Genomic DNA, 11,624 nt, shown 5'->3' on the forward strand with positions numbered 1-11,624 from the left:
TTGTCAGTTAGCATCTGCATTGTATTTATAAGACAAATAAGAATATTGAACAGGGCAAGGGAGCACAAAGCACACACAAGCTGCCTTCAATAACAATATTCTTATTTGTCTTATAAATACAAGGCAGATGGTAACTGACAACACAAGGAACTTGCATCCTATTAAAAGGGCAGGAGAGACTAGCCCATAGAAGCTCCGTTTAGTCAATTCATCATTAAATGCTTACAACAAGGCAGTGTTGCTGATGAAATAATGCAAGAGCACACCCTAGTGGACAGAATGCTTACAGCACCTGGTATTCCCAGGCGGTCTCCCATCCAAGTACTAACCAGGCCCGACCCTGCTAAGCTTCTGAGATCAGATGAGATCGTGCGTACCCAGGCTGGTATGGCCGTAAGAAAGAAAATATCTCTTGGTACAACATATAAAGTCAAAGTGAGTCTGATAAACAGACATTGCATTTTCACCAATTAGATAAGCAGCTTGAACTTTGGGTCACTGTAAAAGTAGAAGAAATTACATACACTGTAGCCTTCACTTTTTAGCACAGGTAGTTGGATAAAATACAAGCAAACCTAGCTTACATTTCAATGCGAGGGCACATATTTCAGCCTTGTGGCAAAAAAACGGACAAAGGGTTTTAATTATACCATGGAAAACACACGGCCATCAGACACTCACTAGATTTATTTCCTTTCATCATTTGAACAGGGCAAGGGAGCACAAAGCACACACAAGCTGCATTCAGTAACAATATTCTTATTTGTCTTATAAATACAAGGCAGATGTTAAACAGAACTGCAAAATGTTACTTACAGAGTGCATCAAACATGATTTAGACCTTGTTTATAAAAAACAGTTTATTTCTGTATTTCATTTTTGCAACTTGCTGAAAAGTGTCCACAGTGTTCCTATCATCTAGTTTAAACAGTACCGCAAAAATGTTACTTACAGAGTGCATCAAATATGATTTAGACCTTGTTTATAAAAAACAGTTTATTTCTGTATTTCATTTTTGCAACTTGCTGAAAAGTGGCCACAGTGTTCCTATCATCTAGTTTAAACAGTACCGCAAAAATGTTACTTACAGAGTGCATCAAACATGATTTAGACCTTGTTTGTGAAAAACTGTTTATTTCAGGATTTCATGGTTGCAACTTGCTGAAAAGTGTCCACAGTGTTCCTATCATCTTGTTTTAACAGTACTGCAAAAATTTTAGTTACAGAGTGCATCAAACGTGATTTAGACCTTGTTTATGAAAAACGGTTTATTTCTGTATTTCATGGTTGCAAGTTGCTGAAAGGGGTCCACAGTGTTTCTATCATCTAGTTTAAACAGTACTATATAAATGTTACTTACAGAGTGTATCAAACATGATGTAGAAGTTGCTTATGAAAAACTGTTTATTTCTGTTTACTGGATACCACTAGCTGAAAAGTGTCCACAGTGTTCCTATATCTAGTTTAAACAGTACTGCAATAATGTTACTTACAGAGTGCATCAAACATGATTTAGAAGATGTTTATGAAAAACTGTGTATTTCAGGATTTCATGGTTGCAACTTGCTGAAAAGTGTCCACAGTGTTTCTACCATCTAGTTTAAACAGTAGTGCTTAAATTTTACTTACAGAGTGCATCAAACATGATTTAGACCTTGTTTGTGAAAAACTGTGTATTTCAGGATTTCATGGTTGCAACTTGCTGAAAAGTGTCAAAAATGTCCCTTTCATCGAGTTTAAACAGTAGAGCAAAATGGTAATTACAGAGTGACTCAAACATGATTTAGACCTTGTTCATGAAAAACATTTCTTTTCTGTATTTCATGGTTGCAACTTGCTAAAACGTGTCCACAGTGTTCCAATCGTCTAGTTTTAACAGTACTGCAAAAATGTTACTTACAGAGTGCATCAAACAGGATTTAGACCTTGTTTTTGAAAAACTGTTTATTTCTGGATTTCATTGTTGCAACTTGCTGAAAAATGTCCACAGGGTTCCTATCATCTATTTTAAATAGTACTGCAAAAATGTGACTTACAGTGTGCATCAAACATGATTTAGACCTTGTTTTTGAAAAACGGTTTATTTCTGTATTTCATTGTTGCAAGTTGCTGAAAAGTGTCCACAGTGTTCCTATCATCTAGTTTAAATAGTACTGCAAAAATGTTACTTACAGAGTGCATCAAACACGATTTAGACATTGTTTTTGAAAAACTGTTTATTTCTGGATTTCATTGTTGCAACTTGCTGAAAAATGTCCACAGGGTTCCTATCATCTAGTTTAAATAGTACTGCAAAAATGTGACTTACAGTGTGCATCAAACATGATTTAGACCTTGTTTTTGAAAAACGGTTTATTTCTGTATTTCATTGTTGCAAGTTGCTGAAAAGTGTCCACAGTGTTCCTATCATCTAGTTTAAACAGTACTGCAAAAATGTTACTTACAGAGTGCATCAAACACGATTTAGACATTGTTTTTGAAAAACTGTTTATTTCTGGATTTCATTGTTGCAACTTGCTGAAAAATGTCCACAGGGTTCCTATCATCTAGTTTAAATAGTACTGCAAAAATGTGACTTACAGTGTGCATCAAACATGATTTAGACCTTGTTTTTGAAAAACGGTTTATTTCTGTATTTCATTGTTGCAAGTTGCTGAAAAGTGTCCACAGTGTTCCTATCATCTAGTTTAAACAGTACTGCAAAAATGTTACTTACAGAGTGCATCAAACACGATTTAGACATTGTTTTTGAAAAACTGTTTATTTCTGGATTTCATGCTTGCAAGTTGCTGAAAAGTGTCCACAGTGTTCCTATCATCTAGTTTAAACAGTACAGCAAAAATGTTACTTACAGAGTGCATCAAACATGATTTAGACCTTGTTTGTGAAAAACTGTTTATTTCTGGATTTCATGGTTGCAACTCGCTGAAAAGTGTCCAGTGTTCCTATCATCTAGTTTAAACAGTACTGCAAACATTTTACTTACAGAGTGCATCAAACTTGATTTACACCTTGTTTAAGAAAAACTGTTTATTTCTGTGTTTACTGGATACTACTAGCTGAAAATTGTCCACAGTGTTCCTATATCTAGTTAAGAAGTACTGCAAAAATGTTACACACAGAGTGCATCAAACATGATTTAGACCTTGTTTGTGAAAAACTGTTTATTTCGGGATTTCATGGCTGGAACTTGCTGAAAAGTGTCCACAGTGTTCCTATAATCTAGTTTAAACAGTACTGCAAAAATGTTACTTACAGAGTGCATCGAACATGATTTCGACCTTGTTTATGAAAAACGTTTTTTCTTCTGTATTTCATGGCAGCAACTCGCTGAAAAGTGTCCACAGTGTTCCTATCACCTAGTTTAAACAGTACTGCAAAAATGTTACTTAAAGAGTGCATCAAACTTGATTTAGACCTTGTTTGTGAAAAACTGTTTATTTCTGAATTTCATGGTTGCAACTAGCTGAAAATTGTCCAGTGTTCCAATCATCTAGTTTAAACAGTACTGCAAACATTTTACTTACAGAGTGCATCAAACTTGATTTACACCTTGTTTAAGAAAAACTGTTTATTTCTGTGTTTACTGGATACTACCAGCTGAAAATTGTCCACAGTATTGCTATATCTAGTTAAGAAGTACTGCAAAAAATGTTACTTACAGAGTGTGTCGAACATGATTTCGACCTTGTTTGTGAAAAACTTTTTTTTTCTGTATTTCATGGTAGCAACTCGCTGAAAAGTGTCCGCGGTGTTCCTATCAAATAGTTTAAACAGTACTGCAAAAATGTTACTTACAGAGTGCATCAAACACGATTTAGAAATTGTTTATGAAAAACTGTTTATTTCTGGATTTCATGGTTGCAACTTGCTGAAAAGTGTCCACAGTGTTCCTATCATCTAGTTTAAACAGTACTGCAAAAATGTTACTTACAGTGTGCGTCGAACATGATTTCGAACTTGTTTATGAAAAACTTTTTTTTTCTGTATTTCATTGTTGCAACTTGCTGAAAAGTGTACACATAGTTCCAATCATCTAGTTTAAACAGTACTGCAGAAATGTTACTTACAGGGTGCATCAAACATGATTTAGACCTTGTTTATGAAAAACTGTTTATTTCTGTATTTCATTGTTGCAACTTGCTGAAAAGTGTACACATAGTTCCAATCATCTAGTTTAAACAGTACTGCAGAAATGTTACTTACAGGGTGCATCAAACATGATTTAGACCTTGTTTATGAAAAACGGTTTATTTCTGTATTTCATTGTTACTACTTGCTGAAAAGTGTCCACAGTGTTCCTATCATCTAGTTTAACCTCTTATGGCTAGGGCGCAGTATTTTCACGGCTGGATAAAAAACGTACCCGATTTAATCTGGTTACTAATCCTACCCAGTAACTAGAATATGCATATACTTATTATATATGGATAGAAAACACCCTAAAGTTTCTAAAACTGTTTGAATGGTGTCTGTGAGTATAACAGACCTCAAATGGCAGGTCAAAACCTGAGAGATTCCTTTACAGGAAGTGGCCTGTCTGACCATTTCTGGAACTTCTTTGCCATCTCTATCTTTTACTAAGGATCTCTGCTCTAACGTGACACTTCCTACGTCGTCCATAGGCGCTCAGAGCCCGGCAAAAACCTGAATGTCGTCATCCCAGCCCCAGGCTGAAAAACATTATCGCCTTTCTCAAGTGGCCGATCAAGGGACTGTGGGCTTAGGCGCGTGACCTGGCCGCCCCCGTCTTTGTGATTTTTTCTTCTGTTTGCCAAAAAGGAGATTCCCGGTCGGAATATTATCGCTTTTCTACGAGAAAAATGGCATAAAAATTGATTTTAAACAGCGGTTGACATGCTTCGAAGTACGGTAATGGAATATTTAGAATTTTTTTGTCACGAATTGCGCCATGCGCACGACCCTTCTTTACCATTTCGGATAGTGTCTGGAACGCACGAACAAAACGCCGCTATTCGGATATAACGATGGATTATTTTGGACCAAACCAACATTTGTTATTGAAGTAGCAGTCCTGGGAGTGCATTCTGACGAAGACAACAAAGGTAATGAAACTTTTGTAATAGTAAATCGGAGTTTGATCAGGGCTAAACTTGGTCGGTGTCTAAATGGCTAGCCGTGATGGCTGGGCTATCTACTGAGAATATTGCAAAATGTGCTTTCACCGAAAAGCTATTTTAAAATCGGACATATCGAGTGCATAGAGGAGTTCTGTATCTATAATTCTTAAAATAATTGATATGTTTTTTGTGAACGTTTATCGTGAGTAATTTAGTAAATTCACCGGATGTTTGCGGGTGGTATGCTAGTTCTGAACGTCACATGCTAATGTAAAAAGCTGTTTTTTGATATAAATATTAACTTGATTGAACAAAACATGCATGCATTGTATAACATAATGTCCTAGGGTTGTCATCTGATGAAGATCATCAAAGGTTAGTGCTGCATTTAGCTGTGGTTTTGTTTTTTGTGACATTATATGCTAGCTTGAAAAATGGGTGTCTGATTATTTCTGGCTTGGTACTCTGCTGACATAATCTAATGTTTTGCTTTCGCTGTAAAGCCTTTTTGAAATCGGACAGTGTGGTTAGATAAAGGAGAGTCTTGTCTTTAAAATGCTGTGAAATAGTCATATGTTTGAAAAATTGAAGTTTTTGTATTTTTGAGGAATTTGTAATTCGCGCCACGCCTATCATTGGATATTGGAGCAGGTGTTCTGCTAGCGGAACGTCTAGATGTAAGAGGTTAAACAGTACTGCAAAAAATGTTACTTACAGTGTGCATCGAACATGATTTAGACCTTGTTTATGAAAAACGGTTTATTTCTGTATTTCATTGTTGCAAGTTGCTGAAAAGTGTCCTCAGTGTTCCTATCATCTAGTTTAAACAGTACTGCAAAAATGTCACTTACAGAGTGCATCAAACATGATTTAGACCTTCTTTTTGAAAAACAGTTTATTTCTGTATTTCATGGTTACTACTTGCTGAAAAGTGTCCACAGTGTTCCTATCATCTAGTTTAAACAGTCCTGCAAAAATGTTACTTACAGAGTGCATCAAACATGATTTAGACATTGTTTATGAAAAATTATTTATTTCTGGATTTTATGGTTGCAACTTGCTGAAAATTTTCCACGGTGTTCCTATCATATAGTTTAAACAGTACTGCAAAAATGTTACTTACAGTGTGCGTCGAACATGATTTCGACCTTGTTTATGAAAAAAAAAAAAATCTGTATTTCATGGTTGCAACTCGCTGAAAAGTGTCCAGTGTTCCTATCATCTAGGTTAAACAGTACTGCAAACATTTTACTTACAGAGTGCATCAAACGTGATTTACATTTTGTTTATGAAAAACTGTTTATTTCTGTGTTTATTGGATACTACTAGCTGGAAATTATCCACAGTGTTCCTATATCTAGTTAAGAAGTACTGCAATAATGTTACTTACAGAGTGCATCAAACATGATTTAGACCTTGTTTATAAAAAACTGTTTATTTCTGGATTTCATGGTTGCAACTTGCTGAAAGGTGTCCACAGTGTTCATATCATCTAGTTTAAACAGTACTGCAAAAATGTTACTTACAGAGTGTGTCGAACATGATTTCGACCTTGTTTGTGAAAAACTTTTTTTTTCTGTATTTCATGGTAGCAACTCACTGAAAAGTGTCCGTGGTGTTCCTATCATCTAGTTTAAACAGTACTGCAAAAATGTTTCTTAAAGAGTGCATCAAACATGATTTAGAACCTGTTTATAAATAACTGTTTATTTCTGTATTTCATGGATGCAACATGCTGAAAATTGTCCACAGTGTTCCGATCATCTAGTTTAAACAGTACTGCAAAAATGTTACTTAGAGAGTGCGTCGAAGATGATTTCGAACTTGTTTATGAAAAAAAAAAAATCTGTATTTCATTGTAGCAACTCGCTGAAAAGTGTCCACAGTGTTCCTATCACCTAGTTTAAACAGTACTGCAAAAATGTTACTTACAGAGTGCATCAAACTTGATTTAGACCTTGTTTGTGAAAAACTGTTTATTTCTGGATTTCATGGTTGCAACTTGCTGAAAAGTGTCCACAGTGTTCCTGTCATCTAGTTTAAACAGTACTGCAAAAATGTTTACTTAAAGTGTGCATCAAACACGATTTAGACATTGTTTATGAAAAACTGTTCATTTCTGGATTTCATCGTTGCAATTTGCTGAAAAGTGTCCACAGTGTTCCTATCATCTAGTTTAAACAGTACTGCAAAAATGTTACTTACAGAGTGAATCGAACTTGACTTAGACTTTGTTTGTGAAAAACTGTTTATTTCTGGATTTCATGGTTGCAACTTGCTGAAAAGTGTCCACAGTGTTCCTATCATCAAGAAACGCTGTCTCCTGTCATGCTGAACTAGTGGCATGATGGACAGGGCATAATTTTTTGGGGTGGGCAACGTTCATTAAAAACTATTCAACTCCACAAAATTATGTTTCAAATGCGTAACCCAGAAACGGTGTCTCCCGTCAAGCTGGATAGGGCCTCAAAAATGATTTTCGGCAACGTTCATGAAAAACTATTCAAAAATATGTTTCAAATTCGTACCCAAGAAACATTGTCTCCTGTCAAGCTGAACAAGCCTCATGCTGGACAGGGCCTGAAAAATATTTTTCAGCAATGTTCATGAATAACTCCACAAAAAAATATTTCAAATTCATAACCCAGAAACGGTGTCTCCTGTCATGCTGACCTAAAAAATATTTTGGGCCATGGGCATGAAAAACTGCAACAAAAAAAAAGCAAACTTATAACACAGAAACGGTGGCTCCCGTTAGCATGAACTAGCGGCATGCTGGACAGGGCCGAAAAATAATTTTCGGCAATGTTCACGAAAAACTATAAAAAAATATGTTTCATATTCATAACCAAGAAACTGTATCTCCTGTCAATCTGGACAGGGCCTAAAAAATCATTTTCAGCAATGTTCATGAATAACCACAAAAATATGATTCAAATTCGTAACCCAGAAACGATGTCTCCTGTCATGCTGAACTAAAAAATATTTTTGTACATGGGCATGAAAAATGTAAAAAAAATATGTTTCAAATTCATAACCTAGAAATTGTGTCTCCCATCATGCTGAACAAGCAGCATGCTGGATAGTGCATAAAAAATGATTTCACGCAATGTTCATTAAAAACTGCTCAAAAATATGTTTCAAATTCGTAAACAAGAAACGTTGTCTGTCTCCTGTCATGCTGAAATAGCGGCATGCTGGAAAGGTCATGGATTTTTTGGGGGGCATTTGGCAAGAAAAACTGGCCAAACATATGTTTCAAAATCATAACCAAGAAACGTTCTCTCCTGTCATGCTGAACTAGCGGCATGCTGGAACGGGCCTGAAAAAGGATTTTCGGCAATGTTCATGAAAAACTATTTATAAATATGTTTCAAATTCGTAACCAAGAAACGTTGTATTCTGTTATGCTGAACTAGTGGCATGCTAGATTGGATAAAAAAATATATATTTTTGTCAATATTAATAAATAACTCCACAAAAATATGTTTCAAATGCGTAACACAGAAACGTTGTCTCCCGTCATGCTGCTGTTAAATCTGGCCCTGGATCCATTGATCCAGACACTCAAATACCACGGCTCTGGTGTTGGGCCGGAAGGCAGCCAGACTACCACTTTAGCGTTTGCCAATAACTTGGTGCTGTTGAGTGGCTCGGCGAAAGGTATGGGACAAAACATCACAATTCTGGAACAATTTTGCCAACTGACAGGGTTGAGGGTACAACCCAGAAAATGCCACAGTTTCCTCATTGAGAAAGGCGGTAATGGCAAGCGTGAGTCCTCGTTCAAGTTGAATGACTGTTCAGCCTGGAAACTGAATGGAGAGGACGTGCACATGACAGACCTGAGGAATCGTAAAAATATCTTGGAATGCATGTGAACCCATGGGCAGGCATTGTCAAACCGGAACTGATCGGGCTACTTTGTGATTGGACATGCAAGATTGGGCAGGTGGAGCTAAAACCTTCACAAAAGGTCAAGATGGTGAACTCCTTCGCTGTCCCGAGACTAATCTACAAAGCTGACCACGGCAACCTAAAGACGGTCGACCTGACCAAAATCGATGGAATGATAAGAACCGAGGTGAAGGGATGGCTCCACCTGCCGCCAAGCACCTGTAACGGATTGCTCTATGCAAAACCCCGAGACGGGGGTCTAGGAATTGTAAAATTGGCCCGCAGATTCCATCAATCCAAGCCAGGAGGATCCACCGGCTGTGACACTCGGCAGATGAGTGCAACCGGAGGATAACTCGCAGGACAGTTGAGGAATCGGAGTTTGAGGGAACAAGGCTGAGAGCTGGTGGGAATGACACAGGGAGGCCCTCCCTCGATGGCAACTTAACTGGCTTAGTGTCCCATGGGTTTGGAGGCAGGAGGAAATTAGGAAATGGATCAGCCTGGCAACTCAAAGTATAGCGACGCAGGCCTTTGGCAATGACAAAACCAGCAATACTTGGCTGGCTAATCCCTCCTCAGTGGGATTCAAGCAAGGCCAGTATATCGATGGGCTTAAGTTGAGGGCCAACGTTTATCCCAACCGGGAAATGCTAGCAAGAGGAAGGCCGGAGATGGATTCCTCGTGCAGGCACTGTCCAGCCCTGTACGAATCCTGCTCACACATCCTGGGTCAATGCCCATCGATCCAAGGAGCCTGCATGAATAGGCACAACAAGGTTTGTGACCTATTAGTAACAGAAGCCGAAAGCAACGGATGGAATGTTATCAAAAAGATGCGCATATTTTCCCAGGATGGGAAACTGAGGAAACCAGACTTGACGACCTACAACGACCAGTTTCGCCCCCCTGTGGCTGATGCCGGATAGGGGGTGTTAGGGGGTCAGCCCCAACCCGCCCATGGTGCCCTAGCCCATCTCTGAGGGCATCTGAAGCCATTTCCCCCATCAACACCTGGTAACCTGTCTGGCCACCCAGTGCACGGCTATGACTAGGGTGGCTGGAGTTCTTTGCAATTTTTAGAGTCTTCCTCTGACACCACCTGGTATAGAGGTCCTGGATGGCAGGAATGTTGGCCCCAGTGATGTACTGGGCCGTACACACTGCCCTCTGTAGTGCTTTTTGGTCAGAGGCCAAGCAGTTGCCATACCAGGCAGTGATGCAACCAGTCAGGATGCTCTCGATGGTGCAGCTGTAGAAACTTTTGAGGATCCATGCCAAATCTTTTCAGTCTCCTGATGGGGATGAGTGTCTTGGTGTGCTTGGAGCATGTTAGTTTGTTGGTGATGTGGACGCCAAGGAACTTGAAGCTCTCAACCTGCTCCACTACAGCCTCCACGTGCTCCTTTGTCTTGAGCACGTTGAGGGAGAGGTTGTTGTCCTCGCACTACACGGTCAGGTCTCTGACCTCCTCCCTATAGGCTGTCTCGTCACTGTCGGTGACCAGGCCTACCACTGTTGTGTCATCAGAAAACTTAATGCTCATCGGAAAACTTAATGCTCAGTCCCCTTCTGTACTTCCTGTTCTTCCTGTTCTTCCTGTACTTCCTGTTCACTGATGAGTGAACAGGAAGTACAGAAGGGGACTGAGCATGCACCCGTGAAGGGCCCCCGTGTTCACAATCAGCGTGGCGGATGTGTTGTTACCTTCCCTTACCACCTGGGGGCGGCCTGTTACGAAGTCCAGGATCCAGTTGCAGAGGGAGGTGTTTAGTCCCAGGGTCCTTAACTTAATGATGAGCTTTGAGGGCACTATGGTGTTGAACGCTGAGCTGTAGTCAATGAATAGCATTCTCACATAGGTGTTCCTTTTGTCCAGGTGTGAAAGGGCAGTGTTGGATGCAATAGACATTGCATCATCTGTGGATCTGTTGGGGCGGTATGCAAATTGTTGCATGTGAATGTTTATCCTTTAAGCTTGGAAATTAGACCCTTTCAGACAGATGTTTTAAATCCTTAAACCCAGACTAGGACCACACACCCTCTCCTCTCCAGGCAAGAAAGCAAAATAGTGATTGCTTTGAGACGCTCGCAGTTAGCCACTGATTCCTTCCAAACCACTCATTGTTGAATTTCCGATTTCCGACATGTGTAACATTTATGTGCAATGGCCGATGAGCAACAATACATTTTATCTGTAATTTCTCTTCACATAACAAGGATTGAAAAGGATTTGCCAGTAGATTGTCTACATGATTCATCATGATGACTGCTTGCCTAGCTAGCTAGCTTGTTAGCTAAGATTTTGAAAGTATGACGTTCACATGATCAGTCCAATTAAAGCTATGGTAGGTATAACATGATTTGACGTCATTTTATCTGTGAGCCGTCTTGGACGGGCACTTCTACTGTAAATCTATGTCAGCACCCAAGGTGGCTTGAACTGCCTAGCTCTGTCTGTATACTCTGCAGTGACGTAGTGTCCCCATGAGTGACAGAACACTGAGCCAATCACGGTGCAACTAGAGAAGATTACCAACATCTACGCTCTGTGCTTTTGCTGGGTGCCCCTCCACCACATAAAGCACTGAGCTAGGCTGAAACACCTGTATTTTGGAGCTGCTTTACTCAAGAAAGAGACCATGT

At 39.1% G+C, this 11,624-nt stretch overlaps 1 pseudogene; it reads right to left on the reverse strand.

Annotated features, from left to right (window-relative positions):
- Window positions 1-280: 280 nt before the first annotated feature.
- LOC123724623 (uncharacterized) lies at window positions 281-399 on the reverse strand (annotated as a pseudogene).
- Window positions 400-11,624: the final 11,225 nt, after the last annotated feature.

The sequence above is a fragment of the Salmo salar genome, chromosome 10 (genome assembly GCF_965601325.2).
Source record: "Salmo salar chromosome 10, fSalSal1, whole genome shotgun sequence".
NCBI lineage: Eukaryota > Metazoa > Chordata > Actinopteri > Salmoniformes > Salmonidae > Salmo > Salmo salar.